We start from the raw sequence: 21717 nt of genomic DNA, 5'->3' as shown, positions 1-21717 counted from the left end.
AGGCGCTAAAGCCCTATGCTTGGCGCCCCAAGTTGAAAACCAAAGAGAATTCTCTCTCTGATAATTTTAACTCCCCTGATTCGTGTCTTTTCATCCTGTGGTGTTTCCACTGAGTGAAGGAGCCAGCATAAAGGTAATTATCCAAGTGAGTTTTCAAGACAGACTCGAAAGCGAGGACCTGCGCACTCATGCCTCTTGCCACATCTTAAGAGACGCAGCAAAGATTCAGGATTAGTTAAAGCAAAGACATAGTTCACTACCGAAACTAGCGATTCAGATAGGAGTCTGAGTACTCGGGTTTTCTCATATGTGTGACAGCCCCCACCTACCCCCCACACTGTGACAATGACACAGAAAGCATTTGACATTTCTGAACATTTTTGGGATCCACGAGTTCAGTAGTTAAGTAAGACCAGAGACATAAAAAGGCCCAACTGAGATTGAATTGGGGGAGAGTCCTTCTCTCAGAAAGAAGTGATTCACACCAATCTGGGATTCTTACACCCCAAATATTAAACCTTGCATTTTGGTTTGTTATACTCACTGATGTCTAAAAAAAAAAAAAGAAACAGAAATATATGTAAGATACACCGTGTACAGAATGTGGGTTCTAGTAATTCCCACATGACCTAGAATCGCTTTCTTCAGATCTTGGTCCTCCTGCTCGGAGCGCAGATGGAACGGCCGTTTTCCCACGGTAGAGGGACGACAGATGTGACTGTGGGTTCTAGAATCATCTCTGGGATCTAGCCCAGGTGCATACTCAGGCTGTGGTTTGGGTGGGGCAGAGAAATGAGGCATCAGTTGCCGAGAGAGTGGGGTAACATACAGACAGGCAGGTACTGAGAGTCAGGTCCCCAAGGAATGCAGAGCAGAGCCAGAGTAAACATTGTGAAACTGGGTCAGCCACTCCGGGCCAGATAGAGAGCCCAAATAGAGCCAAATGGGTTAGCAAGTCAACAAAGGGAATGGCTGAGCAATGCTCGCCACAAGGAGCCAGAGACAGCTCTCTGAGGTCAGCTGACTGCATTTAGAACTAATATAGATCCGAAGTAATGCCAGCCCCACCTCTCACCCGTAGGGTCTCCCAAGATCCACCTGGTAGAGTGCTCCCAGGAGGACTGGAACTTGCCTCTCTAAGTTAGTTGAATGTCCCATTGTCACCATGGATAAAAGTCACTGCAGCTATGTTTGGGCCCAGTGTCCCAGGTCAGGCAGTCACTGGAGAAAGAACGTGACCTGAGGAGCAAGTTCTAGGTCAGTGGCTCTCAGCCAGGTCCTAATGCTGGGATCCTTTGATACAGTTCCTCCTGTTGGGGTGACTCGCAACTATAACATTATTTTCATCGCTACTTCATAACTAATTTTGCTACTGTTATGAATCGTAATGTAAATAAATATCTGATATGTAGGATATTTGATATGCCATCCCCAAAGGGGTTGCGACCCACAGGTTACTGGCGTAGATCGTTTGAGGAGGAAAAAGATGGAAGGAGAAAGTTGCAGAGTCTGCGTAAAGGACTCTGGTGGTCTTCTGATTTCTTAAAGCTCAGGTCTTCAGGCATCTTAAGGAAATGCCAGCATCTTCCACTGAGAGGAACTGACACACCCATGAGCCCATGGGCTTTTTTTTTTTTTTGACAGTTGACAGTAGTTATATCTAAGTGCCAGTCAACTGCAAGTCTATTATAGAATGGATTGTCCCTGGGGAAAGTGTACAGTGCAGTGTTCTAGCTGGCGTTGAGGGAACACAGTAGGTGTTTTGATTCTCCACTGAGCTACAGTCAGTGTTGCTCTGTAACCTTGTACTGTATTGATGTTGACGACTTGGTTATCTAAGTGAACTGCAGAGATTAGCCCTGGGCATGCAGTTCTCACTGAGTGCGCCCTACTCTCTGTGAGCAGCCTTAGCCCCCCATCCCCCCCCACACCCCAAGAATGCTTCACCTTTCTCCAGAGTTCCGGTTCCACTCACCTCCCTCCACCCCCAAACGCTGGAGAACTCAGATGTTCTGTTGCAGGGTGGACTTGCAACAGTGAGGGGACACTTGCCAGAGCTCTGGGGCACTCCGTCAGCCCCGAGAGACAGAGGACGAGTAGGAGATTGCTTTGATGCTGCTGCTTTGCAACATGGCTGAAGCTGTAGCCTACTCAAGGAAGCGCATCGGCCCAGAAAACTGAGAGAAGCAACCAGGGCCAAGACAGAGCTGGCTCAGCGGTTAAGAGCATGCACTGCTTTTGGTAAGGACACAAGTTCAGTTCCCAGGACCCATTGGGTGGCTTAAAACCACTTGTTAATCCAGATCCAGGGGCATCTGACTCTTCTGGCCTTTGTGGATTTTTGCACTAGTGTGCTTGAGCTACACACACACACACACACACACACACACACACACACACACAGAGTTAAAAAAAGAAAGTAAATCTGAGAGAATAGGGTGGAGTGGGGGGTGGGGGGTGGGGGTGGGAGGTGGGGGTGGGGGGGTGAACCAGAGTTTAGAAATGCTATCCTTGAGCAGAGTCCTGTTTCTCAGAGTTAACACAGCTTTTTATTATCTAAGCCAGTTTAAACAAGGGTTTCCGTTTACTATAGTCAGTGTTGCTCTGTTTTAGAGATGAGAAAATGGACGCAGAGAGACGCTGAAAAATGTTTCCCAGCCTCCACCAACTTCTTCAAACTCTGTGGTGTTCGGTTCTCAGCACGGCATTCCCTTCACCGTTTTAATCAGATCTCCATGAAGCCTTCACAGGATCAGGCCTGTTGATAACTCCCTCACAGAAGGGTCATTAGGCCTTCCCCTGAACTTCCACCCACTCCCTCCTTCCTGTGCCTCACCCACCCCTCACCCCAGCTCTATAACATTCTGCTCTGGCTGCTCGCCCTCTCTGGAGGTGGTAGAGCTGAGGAAGGTACAGGGTTAACTGAAGGAGGAACACTGTCTTCGGTTGCCGGTTGCCGAGGCCAACAGCCATGCTGACGTGGGACTTTGCAGCTCTGTGGTCGTCTCGCAGTCAGCAGTCACGTACATTCCTATGAGTAACCTCTCAACCACCCTTCTGTCAGAGAGCTCGGTAGGTTCACTAGTTCACCGAGCTAGGCTTGGATGAGTTGGTTCTTGGGTCTGTTACTGATGCCCTGGTTTCAGTGGAGAGACATTTGTTTATGTCTCCCGGGAAAAGTCAGGCAACATGAGATTAAGTTGGAATTCGAAGTGTCTCAAGCTTGTTTTTTCTTCTTCTGTTGTTCCTTTGTTTCTTTCTTTCCTCCCATCCTTCCTTCTTTCTTTCCTTCTTAATGTTTGTTGTATTTGTATGTATGTATACTACATGCATGCAGTAGACGACGGGAGTTAGAAGAGAACACTGGATCCTTGGAATTAGAGTCACAGACAGTTGTGTGTGAGTTGCCATGTGGGTGCTGGGATCTAAGCCCTGGTCTTCTGCAAGAGCAGAAAAAGAGCCTCTGAACCCTCTCTCAAGTCCTGCAAACCTATTTTATTATCCCATACAAGATACCACTCCTGGGTGATATGATTTACCTATCTCTTAGTCATAAGATAATAGGTTATGGCTATGATTGCAGAATGTTCCGGTCATCCTGATGGCTCCCAACCTAGGACAGCCATCTCTAGTTGAGATGCATGTCCTAGAACCAGGAAAGGATGCATCTTTTGTAGGCCTAGTGTTGCAGGCACCCGGGACTCCCAGGCAAACAACATATGCATGTGAATGAATTTCTCTATGTCACATAGAGACTTACTCATCCTTTGTGAGTCATCCTAAATGTCATTGCTTCGTAAGGATTTCCTTCTACATGCAGAATTGGCTGGGTCCTGGCCCTATGTGCATTCTAGTACCTACAGGTCTTCTATGCATCCTAGTTGCAGTTAAGCAAATGGTTAACGTGTCTTACCCCAAACTGCAAATGTCTTCTGTTTTTTATTTCATTCTTAACACACTCGTCTATCAGTCGTTAATTTGGTTTTCACATGATGAGTGTACTGATTGAGGTAAAAAGAATACCTATGAGGAGTGGGTAGTCATGGTGGAACATTTGGGAGGCAGGGGAATGGGATTCTAAGGTTAGGTGTAGAAAAGGCTGGCTTCTGCATGATATAAGCTAGCAGTGTCAGCATACAGAAAGGAGGTAGAAGGAAACTGAAGAGAAATTTCATTTATTTTAACATAATGATGGAATTCCACATGTACCAAAGACAGAAAAACTTTACACTGCACATTTATCATCAACACACACACAAGCCTGACCTAAGTCTTTTGTTAAGAGAGTTACAAAAGAATTTTCAGACTCCAGGCATGGTGGCACACATTTAATCCCAGCATCCCAGCACTCAGGAGGCAGAGAGAGGTGGATCTCCAGGAGTTAGAGGTCAGTCTGGTCTACAAAATGAGTTCTAGGACTCCACAGGGAAACCCTGTCTCAAAACCACTAAGCATTATCAGGTTTTAGAAGACTTTGTGGACTGACTGGTTGCGGGGACCCTCAACTATAGAATTATTTTTGTTGCCACTTCATAACTGTAATTTGGCTACTGGCTGTTGCTGTTTTTTCTCTACTTATTCTCCTTCCCACTCCATGATCTTTAACCTTCTAGTTTTCTGGACTTTTCACACTAAGTGGCCTCCCTTCTCCTGCCCCTGGTTAATGCCTATGCATCCTTGGTGTGTGTGTGTGTGTGTGTGTGTGTGTGTGTGTGTGTGTGTGTGTACCTGAGTGCTTGTGTATGTGTGGCAGTTAACATTCATAAGCTTTTAAACTGGAGGGAAACTGAGCATTAGCAAGACAGTAGAAATACAATTTAATTATATGAGAGGAAAACCAGAGTGCTGTAGAAAGGGAGGATGGTGTGCTTAAGATTAGACATTGGCCATCAGCACGCAGTTATCAGAGAGGAAGAGCAAATGGAGTGACAGTGAGAAATGTCCCCGTCAGAGTCACTGTGACTCGTGCTGGGAACGAGCTCATTTTTGCTGTAGAAACGCTATCAAGGGAGCAAGAAGGAGGAAAGGTGAAAACACTCCTGAGGGTCCTGACTGAAAACCTCCCAAAAATGCAAGTCCCACTTCTTCACCAAGTCTGATCTCAGTGGAATTAGGTCCCTTAGGGACCTAAGGGAAAGATGAGGCAACATCCAAGCCAAACCTCTCATCTGAAGACAAAGACTCTGAGCCAATAGATGGAAGGAAGCCCAGCATTCCCACCACAGACTAAGCAGGGTCAAGAGAAGAAAAGGAGGGGCCTGGGGAGGAAGGAGAGAGGGCAAGAGGAAGGGAAGGAGGGGAAGGGGGGGAGAAAGAGAATCTAACATGCTTTCCCCTAAACTTGGCTACTTTATGGGATCATCAGCAAAACCAAATAAGAAATCATTAATGAATAAACCTTTACATATGTATTTTGTAAAAGTGTTTTTAAAAGGAATAGCCATTGCCTATCTTCAATACTTAACAAATTAGGACGAGTTGTCAGGGCTGGAGAGATGGCTCTGTGGTGAAGAGAACAGGCTGAAGACCGGGGTTCAATTCCCAGCACCCACCTGGTAGCTCTCAGGTGCCTATTATTCCACCTATAACTCTGATGCCCTCTTCTGGCCTCTGTAGACATTGAACACATGTGGTCCACAGACATATTCATGCAGCCATACACATAAAAATAAATAGAATTTAGAAATAACTGCCACCATCAAAATAAAACTCATGGGTGTTCTAAAGAGCTATAAAGTTACTTAGACAGAGACAGAAAGAGAGCTGGGAAACTTCAGAGGCTATGATGGACTTGAAAGCTCTGAGAACCAGCCTCAGACACTGTGGTAATTCCGAAGATGGGAGGAGAAAGACCAACGGCCCAAAGCATCTTATCTAAGTTAATTAAAGCAAGCAATTAATTAAAGCAAGCTTCTTAAAATTCAAGTACACAGGCTGCCTCCCTTAAGGTGAGGTTTGAGAGATTTGCATTGGATGTGAGGAAGACAAGGCTTTCACAGCTGAGAGGTCGGAGGTTTCCAAATGGGGCTTTGGCGGGTAAAATAGGCAGCATGTCAGGGGCGGAACGGAAGCATATCGGGTTAGTCACAATGACCTTCTGAAACAAAGACATGATTGCAAGGTGCTGGGAACCGCAGGCCGTCATAACAAGGCAGCCATAACAAATCCTTCTGAAACAAAGGTAGGGTTGCAGTTACAAGCTACTTATTAACCTTTTGAAACAAAGACATGATTGGCCCTCTCAGAACAGGCATACAGAATCCTTTGTAGTTAAGGTTACAGGCGGGGCATAGCCCAATCCTTGAGAAACAGATTTAGTCATAAACAAGAAGGAACCTAGTTCTTATTTTATAAGATGGCGTTTAAGCCTAAATGGAGGCAGGCTGGCTCTTCGATTATCTCCGGAGTTATTTGTTAAAGGTGTCTAAGGCCCCGGGGTAGGATCTGGGGATGCGGAAGTGATACACCACCCCACTTCTGTCCTAGGACTTAGAAAGAGGAGATGTAACGAATACACAAACAGTACACTTATGACACGCTGGGGATCCCTGTGGGGACAGTGAGGAGAAAGGACATAGCTTCCCAAGAGAGATGAGCTCACTTCAAGGAATTACTAAATCCCTAGAGAATGCTGCTAAGGAGAGAACCCTCCAGAGTAATTTCAGACTTGCTTAGGTTCAACAGTAGCAGAGACGATGGATAACGATTAGGAAAGATATCATCAGGCAGAAAGTTCATCCAGGAATGCTATAAATAGAATATTCCTTCCACTAAAAAAAAAAAAAAAAAAAAAAAAAAAAGCCATGGATTACCACCTATCTGAGATTGTCTAACTACATTAAGTAAAGTTTCCAAGGCTCACTCAACTCCTAAAGAGTTCTTTTTATAAAAACACAGTTACTTCCAAATCCACTATAAGCAAGACTAAATGCAGACAATTGGTGCTTATGAAACAGTGACGTGACTCACACCCCCGCAGTGCCTCCTAACTGACTGCTCTCCAAAGCTGTGCCTTTATATATAGATGCTCCAGAGCTTACAACACTCATCGTTTATAAACTGTCGCTAAGGCACGGCTAATTTCCAGAACAGAAGCATATTAAGTTTGCTACCGACAGATGGCAGTGACGGTTACACAGCAAGGTTCCAGTTGGCATACAGATTGGCAAGGATTTAGCTCTCTGTCTACTTACTTTTTAACACTTAGGGCCTAGGGGCTTTATTGGCATCATTTACTCCATTGTCTTTGTTTGTTTGTTTGGTTGGTTTTGTCTTTTCAAGACAGGGTCTCACTAATAGCACTGGCTATCCTAGAACTCACTCTGTAGACCAGGCTGGCCTTGAATGTACAGAGATCTGTAGATTGCTGTCTGTAAGCAGTGAGGGCAGGCGAAAGACAAGGCTAGAGCCTGTGATTGGACAGTGGAAAAGGAAGGTGGGCGCAGAGTTTTTGAGAGGCGGGAGAGAGAGGAGAGAGAGGAGAAGGAAGGTGGAGGAAAAGAAGGACGACCCAGATCCATGTGGCTTTAAATAGCCACAGGTAGCTATGAATATCATATAAGGGATGGATTACTACAGGAAAATTTGTCCAATCTAAGTGGGCAGCTTATATCAATATCAATTGGCTCTGAGTTCTTTGGATGTTTTGTGGGCTGAGAATTCACTGATATAAATCTGATTGATAAATTACAAGCCTCAAGAGTTTTGATTTTACTGGGTTACAGGGATTAGTTACAGCTAACTGCGAGATAGGCAGTCACTGCGTGGGACTGGCCTGGTAGCCACCCACCATGGGAACTTAGCAAGTCGGGTGGAGAGATTTCAGAGCAAAAGAGTCTGCCCAGATGAGAATATCCTGCTGGTGACATGTGACCCTCCGGTGTCTGATGTAGTTGGGGGTAGTTCCTTTTTTAATTATTTAATGCAACAGAGATCTGCCTGTCCCTGTCTCCCTAGTGCTGGTCTAAACGCCATGCGCCACTATGCCTGACTTAGTAATTGTGTATTTTAAAAGACGTGCACATATGCAGTCTTGCAGACAAATCCAATTTCTGACAGGATTCATGTGGCAGTGAGTCTTGTCAATCTGACTGAATTAGAGATGCCTGGAGGATTAGCAGCACACCTCCTCCAGTGTCTGTGAGGGCATCTCCAGAGATGTCTGATAGGTATGAGAGAAACAGTGTGTGGCACGGCACCATCCAATACATGAAGGTGGACACAGAAGGTGGACTCAGCTCTTGCAAGTCCCACTCTCCCTGATGGATACTCCCCACCATATCCCTGGGAGACATCACTTTTTACAAGGTCTGGTTTGTGGGCACATCACCGTTTGCTTCTTTGTGACTAAAGAATCCCAGCATGACTGTCATAAGAGGACCAGCCAGTGTTTCTATGTTCTGCCTACCCTGCAGGTCTCACATCATCATATCTGTAGATCTGCACGGGTTCAAAAGGTGGGCATGTATGTATGAGACACTTCTTAATGGGACGGTCCAGAGATTCACAGACATGTTTGTAGAGACATCACAAAGGCCTCTGTGTGTGTGTGTGTGTGTGTGTGTGTGTGTGTCTGTGTCTGTGTGTCTGTGTGTCTGTGTGTGTCTGTGTGTGTCTGTGTGTGTCTGTGTGTGAGAGAGAGTATGTGAGTGTGTGGATGTGTGTGCATGTGTGTGTGAGCATGTGTGTGTGTGTATGTGTGTGTGTGAGAGAAAGTGTGTGTGTGAGTGAGAGCGTGTGTGTGTTTGTGTGTGTGTAGTGTATGTAAGAGAGAGAGCATGTGTGTATGTGTACAAGTGTGTGTGTGAGAGAGAAAGAGTGAGCGTGCGCGCGCGAGTGTGTGTGTGTGTGTGTGTGTGTGTGTAAAGATAGACATGGTATATATGTGCCTTTGCACTCTCATCTTTCCCTCCACCCGACAGCCTAAAATGTAACCGTCAACTATGCTGGACCAAAAGGGAGTCCAGGTGTCCCAGAGAGGCCAAACAGAAGGCTACATCCACTCACCGTGGAGCAGCACACCAATCTTTGCCAGCTACCTGGACTCTTCTGCCTTGCTTCAGAAGATGTCACCTGGAGTGCTCTACACATAGCCACACTTCACGTGTGCCAATTACCAAGATCATCTGCGTGAACAGTGAGAACCCCGCTCATTAGGCCACAAGACTGTCCTAGGAGGGTAGAAGAAAAACACCTCACCAGTCTCTTGAAAGTGTGGCCTGTTATCAATTCCTGTTGACCCTGTAGGGAGAAATCCTGTATCTGACTTCCTGTGTGCAGTGGGAGAAACCCTAAAACAATGAGTAACTCTGGAGTCCTCTGACTGCCCGGCACCTAGTGCAGTGTGCCTTGAAGGAGGTGGATGTGGGAGCCACATGCTCATTATATAATGACATTATTATACTGTTATATTACTAATTACTACATTATTATATACTTTGATCAAAACTTTCACACTTCTCACATCCAAACACTACCATCAAAGCTGAAAAAAAATCACCCAAAGCGGGTTTTAGAGTCGGTTGATGAGTTTGACTGGGGCAGGGCCATATTCCGAGGTCTGTTTAACGTAAGAGATGAGTCAAGGACAGGAAAGGTATGGAGTTCACGTGAAGCATGTGAGGAAATGGGTGTGAACCGCTCCAACTAGCATCAATGCTATGGCTGTCTGAACTCCGCATGCTGACATTTTTCCAGACAGCAGAAGCCCCAAATTTTACAAAGTGCCTATGAAATTATTTGTAAATATGTATTCATCTTTTTAAACATTCTCCATCCTCTCCTGTTGACTACTTGGGATTTGACTGCATGCGAGCGCATTTTGGTGACAGTCCTGCCCAAATTAAGGATTCCAGCGGAATTATGATGTCACTCTTCACCACTCTTCAGTCTAAAAATCAAACCAAAAAATTAAAAACAATCCAACGGACAAAGGCCCTGCACTGGGTATTGTCAAGAACTTAGCACCATGGTTCCTCAGGAATGGCCTCTTGCAGGTAATTGCTGAGAATGCTGATGGTTTACTGACCTGCTGGGGTTCATGGAGAATTATTGACTCAGACCTAATTAAATTGTTGCCTGCTGCTGTTTGAAATTCTGCCAGGGAATCCTCGCTGTCCTTAGCAGAGTCTTTCAGTTGGAGGCTACAGCTGAACTGAATCAAGGGCATTTTATGGTAAGTGCTTGCCTGGGGTGGCACAGGGAGGGAGGGGACCTTAAGGGGAAACTTTGCATGTGTTAAGGACATGCATGCAGGAATTACAATGTGGGCCTTTTTTTGTTTTTTGTTTTTTGTTTTTAAAGATGTTTTGCTTTTAACCTTTTTTGTTTTTTTAGTATTTCTAGGGTTTCTCAGATTTTTGGAATTGTGTATTTGACTTACCACAGCTTCTGGGGATTTCTTTTTAAATAGGGCCTCCATTTGACATCCATCCTCATTTCTTTTAACATATTATACTCAGGGACATTTTTTTAAACAGTGTATTTTGCTGCAGAGAGGTGACTATGTAAGCCATATGGGATAATGTCACACAAAAGTGTAAGCTTAGAGATGGCTCAGTGGTTAAGAGCCACAGCTGCTCTTCCAGCAGACTCCAGTTTAATTACCAATGCCTCTGGTAGCTCACAATTTGCAATAAAATACACAATGGTACTTGTACAATTTAAATTTTTTTCTTGAGTTGATCTTCTCATGTGTCTCCATTGGGAGTATTTAAATTATGTGTTATTGTTTCTTAGAGATGGATACAAAGGCAGGATACAAAGGCCAGGGATGGCTCCTCAAGTGACCAGTAAACTATAGAAAATCAAACTCCTGGAATGTGGTCCGCCCAACTCAGTCTTTAAGTATTTTATACTTCGCACTGCCTGCCATCAAACCATGGAATTTACAACTGGCACACAAAACAGAAAAATGTCTGTTTCTCTCGTGAGCCCTTCAGTGCAAGCATACAACGGAATAGTAGCTTCAGAAAAAAAAATCATTTGCCCAAGACTCTCTTCTGAAGAAGACCCTCAGATTCCAATTATAATGTAAAAGCCCTCTCCAACACCATAGGTCGAATAGAAACCCTGAGAAGATTGTGTTTGCTACTTGAATCCTTGCTAGTGACAGATATATCTAGCAGAACAACCTAGGACGGAGGGATTCATTTATGACTGGTTCAAGGATACACCCACCATCATAGTAGAAAGGGCACTGTAGTGGGAACACCTCCCCGGAGGAGCATGGGGAAAGAAAGTGGGGTAGGTGTGGGGCCAAGCTATAATGCTCAATGCCTGCCTGCAGCAACCCATTCTCCCTGCTATTCCTTGTCTCTCACAGGTTTCACAAGCTCCCCAAACAGTGTCAGCAGGGAGAGATGGACTGTTGAAACACTTGAGCCTGTGTTGAGATATTTTACATTGAAACTGTAGTGAAAGCCTTGAAGAAGAACACCCCACCCCCACCCCAAGGAACATTGAGACTAATGAACATTTAAAAACAGTGCCACACAACACTCTGGAAGTCAGTCTGGAGGTTCCTCAGAAAATTGGGCATAGTACTACCTGAGGACCCAGCTATACCTCTCTTGGGCATATACCCAAAAGATGCCCCAACATATAACAAAGACACGTGCTCCACTATGTTCATAGCAGCCTTATTTATAATAGCCAGAAGCTGGAAAGAACCCAGATGCCCTTCAACAGAGGAATGGATACAGAAAATGTGGTACATCTACACAATGGAATGTTACTCAGCTATCAAAAACAATGACTTTATGAAATTCTCAGGCAAATTGATGGATCTAGAAAATATCATCCTGAGTGAGGTAATCAGTCACAAAAGACACACATGGTATGCACTCACTGATAAGTGGATATTAGGCAAAGAGCTTGGAATACGCAACTCACAGACCGCATGAAGCTCAAAAGGAAAAAAGACTAAAGAGTGGATGCTTCAGTCCTACACAGAAGGGGGAATGAAATAATCAAGGGAAGTAGAGGGTGGGAGGGACTTGGGAGGAGGAGAGGAGGGGGAGGGAGGGGAAAAAGAGGGGCAGAATCAGGTATGGGAGGAGATGGAGGAGATGTACAGAGGTCAGGAAATTGAACAGAGGTGTGTAGCAATGGGGGATGGGAACTGGGGGTAGCAACCAGAAAGTACCAGATGCCAGGAAAGCAAGAGCCTCACAGGACCCCACAGGGATGAGATTAGCTGAAATACCCCACAAAGGGGAGGGAGAAACTGTAGAGACCATATCCAGAGGTTAGACATGGCTCCATGAGGGATGGGGCCGCCCACTCATCTCCAAAATTTTAACCCAGAATTGCTCCTGCCTAAAAAACGTACAGGGACAAAGAATGGAGCAGAGACTGAAGCAAAGGTCGTCCAGAGACTGCCCCACCTGGGGATCCATCTCACATGCAGACACCAAATGCAGACACTATTGCTAATGCCAAGAAGTGCTTGCTGACTGGAGCCTGATTCAGCTGTCTCCTGAGAGGCTCTGCCAGAACCTGACCAATACAGATGTGGATGCTCAAAGCCAACCATTGGACTGGTGGTTGCATAAGGTTATTATGGAGCCGATAAGTCACTGTCATTTACTGCCATTTTAGGTGCCAAGAAGTGCAGTGCATCCTGACAAGTCCTTAGCGGCATAAGCCGACTACTGTGTCTCAAGCAATGTAGATATGCAGAACAATATTGACGCTGACAGACGGCTGGTTTGCGGGTTGATGCTTTGATCTACTTTAATGCATCCCTTCTACTTACTGACACAAGTTCAGTGCGAAACAAGATGTTAGGTCACGTGGACAACAGTCAAATATGGCCCCCATTTACAGCATCTCTTCGCTGCATCACATTCTCTGTGCTTGATTTAGCTTCATGTGGCTGTGCTCCCCTTGGCCCCAGGATTATCGGGGTCTTCTGTGGAGACTAGATGTGGGCAGGCTACACAACTTTTGTTCACTCTGTGATGTGACAAATTCCCCTAAGCATGCCTTTTCAGAAGCCTTTACCTCTAAGCAAGGGCTTAAAGAGGCATGGTTGTATTAGGAGGGATAATCTTTCACGGTTGAGCCTCCAAAGATGCGTAAAAAAGTGTCCTCTTCCTAAAGTAATAAGAAAAACAGAATTGTCAGAAAAAAGCCAGCCATCGACAAGATCAAGTTTTTGTTCAAACGAGCGCCAAGTTTTTAAACATTTTAAGCACAGGCCTGTTTGTCCTGCCACTGACCAGCTGTGCAGATCACCTCACACCACCACCTGGTGGCATAACCTAGAATAGTACAGGAGTTATTCTCTTTATTTAACAGTTAATCTCATTTTCTTAATCGTGATGATGGGTCCAGCAGTGGCGGTACAAGCCTTTAATGCCAGCTCTCAGGAGGCAAGGACAGGCAGACCTCTTCGAGTTCAAGGCCAGTCGGATCTACAGAGCGAGTTCCAGGGCAGCCATGAGTATACAGAGAGCTCTGTCTCAAAAAACTAGATTGATAATCATGGCCAGATGCGATGACTCTCGGTTCTGTAAGTCCAGAGGCAGAAACAGAACTGCTGTAAGCAGAGCAATCTGGACCACACACTCAAATGCTTAAACCTGTCTCATAAAAACAAACAAAGAAGGAGAAGGAGAAGAAGGAGAAGAAGGAGAAGAGGAAGAAGAAGGAGAAGAAGGAGAAGAAGGAGAAGAAGGAGAAGAAGGAGAAGAAGGAGAAGAAGGAGAAGAAGGAGAAGAAGGAGAAGAAGGAGAAGAAGGAGAAGAAGGAGAGGAAGAGGAAGAAGAAGAAGAAGAAGAAGAAGAAGAAGAAGAAGAAGAAGAAGAAGAAGAAGAAGAAGAAGAAGAAGAAGAAGAAGAAGAAGAAGAAGAAGAAGAAGAAGAGAGTAATAGAAACACAGCTTAGGTTTTAACTAAAATAAAAGGACAGTGTGCACTTACTTGGCTCCTCTATCTGGAAAAAGAACATTGTTATTAGCCCACAGAAATGGAGACAACTCGCAAGGGACAAAGGTCTCAACAGTACGGAAGACCAGCAGCCTGTAAGAGGGGAAATGGCAGGAGGTTGCGCTGACTTGCTCTCAAGGTCACTCAGGCGCTCAGAACTTGTCACTCGGTATGGGGAGGAGCAGCGAGGCAGAGTCTGTTTACCCTGATAACATTAAGAGAGTCAGGGGTCTGTACCCTGGGAGAATCTGAAGCAAAGCTCATTCTCCCAGTCAGCTGGCCCTCACGACCGGAAGAACAGACTAAACCACTTCGTGCTTGTGCGCTCTTCACAGGAGGAAAAAAATGGCGGCAGCGGCAGGCAATCTTGCAATCTTGCTTGCCAGTTTGGCACACCTGGGAGCAGAGAACCTTTGTTGGGGGATTGTTTTCCTCATATTGGCCTGTGGGTTTGTCTGTGGGGCATTTTCTTGATTGCTAACTGACATAGGAAGGCCCAGCCCACCGTTGGTGGAACCATCTTTAGGCAGTTAGGCCTGGGCTATTTAAGAAAGGTAGATAACTAGGCCTGGGAGGAAGGCAGTCAGCAGTTTCCCTCCTTGGTTTTTTGTTTCAGTTCTTGCCCTTACTACTCTTGACAGATCAAAGCCTGGAAGTGTGAGATGAGTAAACCCTTTCCTCCCCGAGCTGCTTTTGATCAGAGAGTTTTATGAACACAACAGAAGCAAAGCAGGACACCATTGTTACCATCATACATTGTTCTCCTCAGCAGATTAGCCCAGGAGCCTTGGTAAGGCTAACATTCAACAAGCTGACCTGTATCTGTTCTCTCTTGTCTCTCTGGATGGAAATAGGGGGAAGTCGGGTCACCACATGTTCCTGGAACATCATCAACAGGAAAAACAAAGACCCAAACTCACACATGGGACATGAAGACAGTCAAAATGGAGTCCTGGGACGGAGGGGAGAAATGATGCCTATTGTTGGTTAGCAGAAAAAGATGTTATACAGAATCAAACAAGTTAGACAAAAGAGGGTTCTTTGATATTTACATACAAAACATGGTAACTGAAATTTATAAGAAAAGCAGTAATTAACTGAAATAACAATTTATTATGTTTTGAAGGCTGACGTTGAAGTTCTAGGAATGCTCAACAGAAAAAAAACCAAGTTATAGGAAGTGGGAAATGACGGACAGTTGGAAATTGAAAACAAACCAAAGTAAGAAAATCAGTGGATACTCTGATGGCATTTCTCAGCTAAAGAAAAGAGGAGGGCAACATCTTACCTCCCTTCCTGACTTGCCTTGGGGCATTTCCTGTGTGTTAAGATGGCTGCCGGGCTTTTGAGTGAAGACTGGGCTCCTTCCCTTCTGAGGGACTCCCTGAAGCACCTTCTGTTTAGCAGAATCCATCAGCATGCATTCATTTGAAATGTTCTGTCTAGAGCTCAACAGTGCCCTTAATAAACACCCTTCTAGCAGCAGCAGATCTGGGGCTCTCCCGACATTTCTATTTGTGCGACGTCACAAGGCTGCAGTTAACACCGAGTCATTCTTCTTTTTGTCAGTGCCTGAACATTTCTAAGAAATTTACGTTGGCGCAAGATCCCTGTATCAGCAAATATAAAAAATTTAAATTAAAACTAAAAAAAATAAGACCCCTTTCTCGAAACACACTGATTTGTACTCCAGCAAGCAGAGCGTAGGGAACGTCTCCCAGACCAACATTTGCCAGTCTTAAGGCTGCTTAGAGGTTGGCTTGAGTCTTTTGTTTCTTTGTTCTTCACGGCTCTCTAAGCAATAGGCTCTTGCTCACACACACAAATAATACGGCTCATGTATCTCCTGTAAAATGGGTTTCATTTGTATATAACCTATGCACACCTTCCTGTATGCTAGAAACATTAGGCATAGTGGGCAGGCTCCGTAATTCTTATTTGGCCGAACTGTGGAAAAGGGAGGGTCAACCGCACCAGGTGTTCATAGCATCCATGAGTTCAGAGGAGCTTTACACTAACCCTGCAAAGGACCTCACCATTGCTACAACAGTCCCAGTGTGCTTTGCAAAGCCAAAGGCTTGGAGAAGGTTGCGGGAGGATGACTTCAATTTAAATGAACAGATAGCATGAGGAACTGGGGAAAGAGGATGTTGTGAACTTACACTTGCTAAGAGTTACAAGTGGACAAAATCTAGAATAGGTATACCCTTAACAGTCTGGAATCAGTACCTAGCCAATAGGTTATTATTATTATTATTATTATTATTATTATTATTATTATTATTATTTAAAAAGAGATCATTGGGGCTAGAGAGATGGCCCAGCAGTTGAGAGCACTGGCTGCTCTTCCAACGGCCCTGGGTTCAATTCCCATCACCACAGGGCAGTTCAGAACTGTCTGCAATTCCAGTTTCAGGGGATCTGATACCCTCACATGGACATGCATGCAGGCAGAACACCAAGGTACATAAGATAAAAACAAATAATAAATTACTTTAAAAAGAGAGAGAGAATTGTTGACATTTGACTACCAACAGAAACGCATTTGTCTTTTAAGACCAGAGACACGTGAAAGGTTCATTTTGACAAGCGGCTCATTCACCGAAGAGTCTGTAAAGTTGGACATGTGCCGTATGCAGTGCGAGGTTGAACATTAGTTAGGTTTTTATTCCTACGATAACATCAATCATTATGCATTTCGCATCTTTGGAACCCTGTCAGGGCATTTTTCTGGATTTATCGATTGAGACGTTTTATACAAATGAAAAATTGTGGCATATGGCTGGCACTTCCTGCTGCATTCAGTTTTCCAATTTTCTATCAATTTAGCATGACTAAACTTCCAGCAAGCCGCGTCTATCCAAAACCTTGTCCAAATGAACAGAGGTTTGCCGCTAATGGGATTGGCTCACCCAGACAGTGGGAGGAGCAGGAAGGACTAAGTGCTTTGTGCTTTTTATGTGTCTGTATTGTTTGCCAAAGTAGATACGTTTAAAGAAACAATGTAACAAAATAACCAACTAATATCAGCGCATCTGGTCCTGGAAACCAGTTTGGTAGGAGAGTCACCCGCTCCTCCCTCAACAGAGACCTGAGATTTTATTATTATTATTAATTATTCACTTTACATCCAGATTGCAGTTCCCTACTCCATCCCCCTCACTGCCCCTCCCACATGCCCTCCTCAGAGAAGGAGCCTCCCTGCTCAGTAATTAACCCACCCTGTCACATCAAAACACTGCAAGGCTAGGTACATCCTCTCCCATTGGGGCCAGACAAGGAGGCTCCGTGAGGGGAATGGGATTCGCAGGCATGAAAAAAATCAGGATAAGCCCCAGCTCCAGTTGTTGGGGATCCTACACAAAGACCAGGCTGCAAATCTGCTACATATGTGCAGGGGTCCAGGTCCAGCCTGCGCTTGCTCTTTGGTTGATAGTTCAGTCTCTGGGAGCCCCCAAGTATCCAGGATAGTTGGCTTTGCTGGTCTTCCTGTGAAGTCCCTCAATCCTTCCCTCTACTCCTCCACAAGACTCCGCCAGCTCCCAAATGTTTGGCCGTGGGTCTCTGTGTCTGTTTCAGTTGGCTGCTGGGTGAAGCCTCTCGGAGGACAGCTATGCTAGGCTCCTGTCTGCAAGCATAACAGAGTATTATCAATAGTGTCAGGGATCAGTTCTTGCCCATGGGATGGGTCTCAAGTTGGGCCAGTTATTCCCTCAGTCTCCGCTCCGTCTTTGTCCCTGCGCATCACGTAGGCAGCGCACATTTTGGGTCAAAAGCTTTGCGGGTTGGTTACTGTCCTTATCCCTCCGTTGGGAGTCCTGCCTGGTTACACTTGAGACTCCGGAACCTAATTTTTTAGTGTTTGTCATTGCATTTAAATTCTTTTTTTAAAAAAGCAGTTGAAGGCAAGAAAGGAAACCCAAATGTAGATATCGAAACGAAAATCTTATGGATGTCCTACCATGAAGCCCTATCTCGCTTAAAATTCACTACGGAGCCAAAGCAGGCCTCGAACTCACAGAGGTCTGCCTACCTCTTTCTCCTAAGTGATGGCATTAAATGTGTGAGCCACCATACCATGCCTCTCCCCTTTTCTTTCATATCGTTTTCTATAGCTACCCAGGAATGCAGGCTTGAATGAGATCTTTTTAAAGTTCAGTATTTTAATCTGCAGTTGATCATCAACACCACTAGGTGGCGCTTGTGTCCCCTACAAGGGAAATTCTGAGGTGCTTTAATCACAAGAGAAATTTTAGAAATCTGGATATTTAATGAAATCTCCAACTGATCTCAGTAGAGAAAATAAGACTAGGTATTTCTTGAAATAATTCTTTTGGACACCAGAAAAATACATCTCCATAAATTCCCTTTTTGTCACAGAACATCATGCCTGATATCTGTCTAAACATCCCACATTTGAACTCCAAATTTATGAACACGTGGTTCCAGTTAGAAAACTGTACACAGTGCCCACTTCAGACACAGAACTTGGAGGCTTTGGACTGGATCTGACCTGAAGACCGGCTTTCATAATCCTGGAAGGTATAGTGCAAGCTGGTGATGGAGGTGGGCAGCCGATAATCCTACACAGCTGTGACACCCATGCACTGCAACAGTGACCAGCATGGCAGGATGTCCCTTCAGCTCCTGGAGCAACAGAACACAGGTCCCTCAAAGATCTAGAAATAGATCTGCTATATCATCCAACTATAGCATTCCTGGGCATGCGCCCAACGGACTGTATGTTCTACTACAGCGAGTTCTACCCCCTGCTCATCTGTATTCATCGTTGCTCTATGCATAATAGCCAGTAAGTGGAAGCGGCCAAGACGTCCATAATAAAGTGTGGTATCTTTACATAATGGAATATTATTCAGCTGTTAAGAAAGACAAAAAGGAAATTCAAAACAAATGAACGGATCTGAAAATAATTGTTCAACTTGCTGTAATGCAGACACAGAGACCTCTTGAACTTACGTTTTCATGACATCATTTATGGGGTCTCAGATCAGCCCTATTTCTTGACTTTCAGAACTCCTACTGCTTTCTAGCTAACAATAACAGCTCCTGAAATTTTGATACTGTTTCTGTAAAACATCTATTTTCCTGCTGAACTAAGTATCCGAGAGCTGGTGTTAACAGCCAAATTGCCGTGTCAGTGCAGAGCACGGAGTTGATCCTAGCAAGTCATTTGGGGCACCAGAGAGCTAAACTTTAAAGTGATTCTGGCTCATTTGGAGGATATGAGGTTTTAACAAGTCGCCAATTCTAATCTTCACCTATTGCCAAAAATAAGCTTCAAAACTTGCATAAGAATCCCAATAACAACCATATCCTGTCATCCTAATAAATGCATGGGTAACTTTTGACTTTATGAAAGTTTGATTGCTCTGTAGAATCTGTTCATCTTTTTAGCTTGAAAAACATTCAGGGGTTGCCAAGGGTGTAAAAGCCATGTGGGTGGTGACGGTACAGGCGTTGGTTAACGGTCTCCTGTGCATGAGTTACCACCATTTTTCAGATATGGTGACCTGGAGTAGGAAGGTAGGATACCCTTGTATGTGTCTCAGGTCGCAGCTCCTCTGAATGGACTTGTGTGAATAGCTCTGGAGCCAAATGCACAATGGTTCTCCGTCTACGGCGAAGCTTCATCCTGGGCTCAACATCCTTCTCATCTGGGCAACATTATCTAAAAATCCCCCAACTCCAGGTCCACACCATCAACTTCAACACGCGGTATTGCTGCAACCCTCTAGTCGCACTGCCACCCTCCAGTCTCACTGCATCCCTCCAGTCTCACTGCATCCCTCCAGTCTCACTGCATCCCTTCAGTCTCACTGCATCCCTTCAGTCTCACTGCATCCCTCCAGTCTGTCTCACTGCATCCCTACAGTCTCACTGCCTCCCTCCAGTCTCACTGCCTCCCTCCAGTCTCACTGCCTCCCTACAGTCTCACTGCCTCCCTCCAGTCTCACTGCCTCCCTCCAGTCTCACTGCATCCCTCCAGTCTCACTGCATCCCTCCAGTCTCACTGCATCCCTCCAGTCTCACTGCATCTCTTCACTCTCACTGCATCCCTACAGTCTCACTGCCTCCCTCCAGTCTCACTGCCTCCCTCCAGTCTCACTGCCTCCCTCCAGTCTCACTGCATCTCTTCAGTCTCACTGCATCCCTCCAGTCTCACTGCCTCCCTCCAGTCTCACTGCCTCCCTCCAGTCTCACTGCATCTCTTCAGTCTCACTGCATCCCTCCAGTCTCACTGCCTCCCTCCAGTCTCACTGCCTCCCTCCAGTCTCACTGCCTCCCTCCAGTCTCACTGCATCCCTCCAGTCTCACTGCATCTCTTCAGTCTCACTGCATCCCTACAGTCTCACTGCATCCCTACAGTCTCACTGCATCCCTTCAGTCTCACTGCCTCCCTCCAGTCTCACTGCATATCCTCAGTCTCACTGCCTCCCTCCAGTCTCACTGCCTCCCTCCAGTCTCACTGCCTCCCTCCAGTCTCACTGCATCCCTCCAGTCTCACTGCATCCCTCCAGTCTCACTGCATCTCTTCAGTCTCACTGCATCCCTCCAGTCTCACTGCATCCCTCCAGTCTCACTGCCTCCCTCCAGTCTCACTGCATCCCTTCAGTCTCACTGCATGTCTTCAGTCTCACTGCATCCCTACAGTCTCACTGCATCTCTTCAGTCTCACTGCCTCCATCCAGTCTCACTGCCTTCTCCAGTCTCACTGCATCTCTTCAGTCTCACTGCATCTCTTCAGTCTCACTGCCTCCCTCCAGTCTCACTGCCTCCCTCCAGTCTCACTGCATCCCTACAGTCTCACTGCATCCCTACAGTCTCACTGCATCCCTCCAGTCTCACTGCCTCCCTCCAGTCTCACTGCCTCCCTTCAGTCTCACTGCCTCCCTCCAGTCTCACTGCCTCCCTCCAGTCACAAGCAACAGAATTATTCCCCTATAAATTGAGGCTACAATCCAAAGATACGCTCACTTGTGCTCTTTCCTCTCCTTCCCCTTCCCCCTCCCCCTTCCCATCCCTCTCCACTCCTGCTCCGCAACACACACAACACACACACACACCTTCCTCCCTTCTACTTCCTGCCTCTCCTCTTCCCCTCTCCGTCTCTCTCCTGTCTCTCACTCCCTATAGGGAATGGTATATTGGAGCCTCTTTCAGCCCTTGGTAGCCCTATCATTCTTGGGCTTGAAGAGTCCATCTTCTGCCTCTATGGTCACAGGGCTTGCAGTGTCTTTACCTGCTCTTGTCTTTTGGTGGCCTCTCTTCTCTCCATGTATGCAGTGACAATAATATTGGATTAAGGACTCCTTTTTCACTGGGGCCTCATTTTAACTTAATTAATTATACCTGGAAAGATCCCACTTCTCTATAGGTTTCCATTCCCAGATGCTCAGGATTAAGAGTGCAGTGTAGAAATTTTGAGTTATAGACAGCTCAACCCATAGCAAGCAGCTTTAGTCAGACACTTAAAATAGCCCAAATGCCCCTCAAGCGGGGAATGAATGAACACGCATGGTATTTTTACATAATAGGACATCACTCAGAAACTAGCAGATGAGTTACTGACACACATACCTGGATGGGTCAAGTGCCGGGGCACTGAGTGGAAGAAAATGGAGAAGAGGGCTACACTCGCCAGTGGTTCCACACTCACCAATGGTTGCACACTCAGCAATGGTTGCACACTCAGCAATGGTTTCACACTCACCAGTGGTTCCATGCTCACCAGTGGTTGCACACTCACTAATGGTTTCACACTCAC

At 45.6% G+C, this 21717-nt stretch overlaps 1 protein-coding gene and 1 long non-coding RNA gene across 1 annotated transcript; one reads left to right on the top strand and one right to left on the bottom strand.

Annotated features, from left to right (window-relative positions):
* Erich1 (glutamate-rich 1) overlaps nucleotides 1-21717 on the bottom strand; it is a gene marked incomplete at its 5' end in the record, with an annotated part of 52793804 nt that overhangs the window by 19521295 nt on the left and 33250792 nt on the right.
* On the top strand, nucleotides 2889-15420 carry LOC120097451 (uncharacterized). Its single transcript, XR_015640394.1, has 4 exons — nucleotides 2889-3072; nucleotides 8922-9995; nucleotides 10103-10174; nucleotides 14786-15420. It is a non-coding gene; the product is annotated as an uncharacterized LOC120097451 (long non-coding RNA).

Source organism: Rattus norvegicus, chromosome 16, assembly GCF_021556685.1.
Source record: "Rattus norvegicus strain SHRSP/BbbUtx chromosome 16, alternate assembly SHRSP_T2T, whole genome shotgun sequence".
Lineage (NCBI taxonomy): Eukaryota > Metazoa > Chordata > Mammalia > Rodentia > Muridae > Rattus > Rattus norvegicus.
Note: the sequence above shows the minus strand (reverse complement) of the source record. Positions and strands in the feature narration are given on the sequence as shown.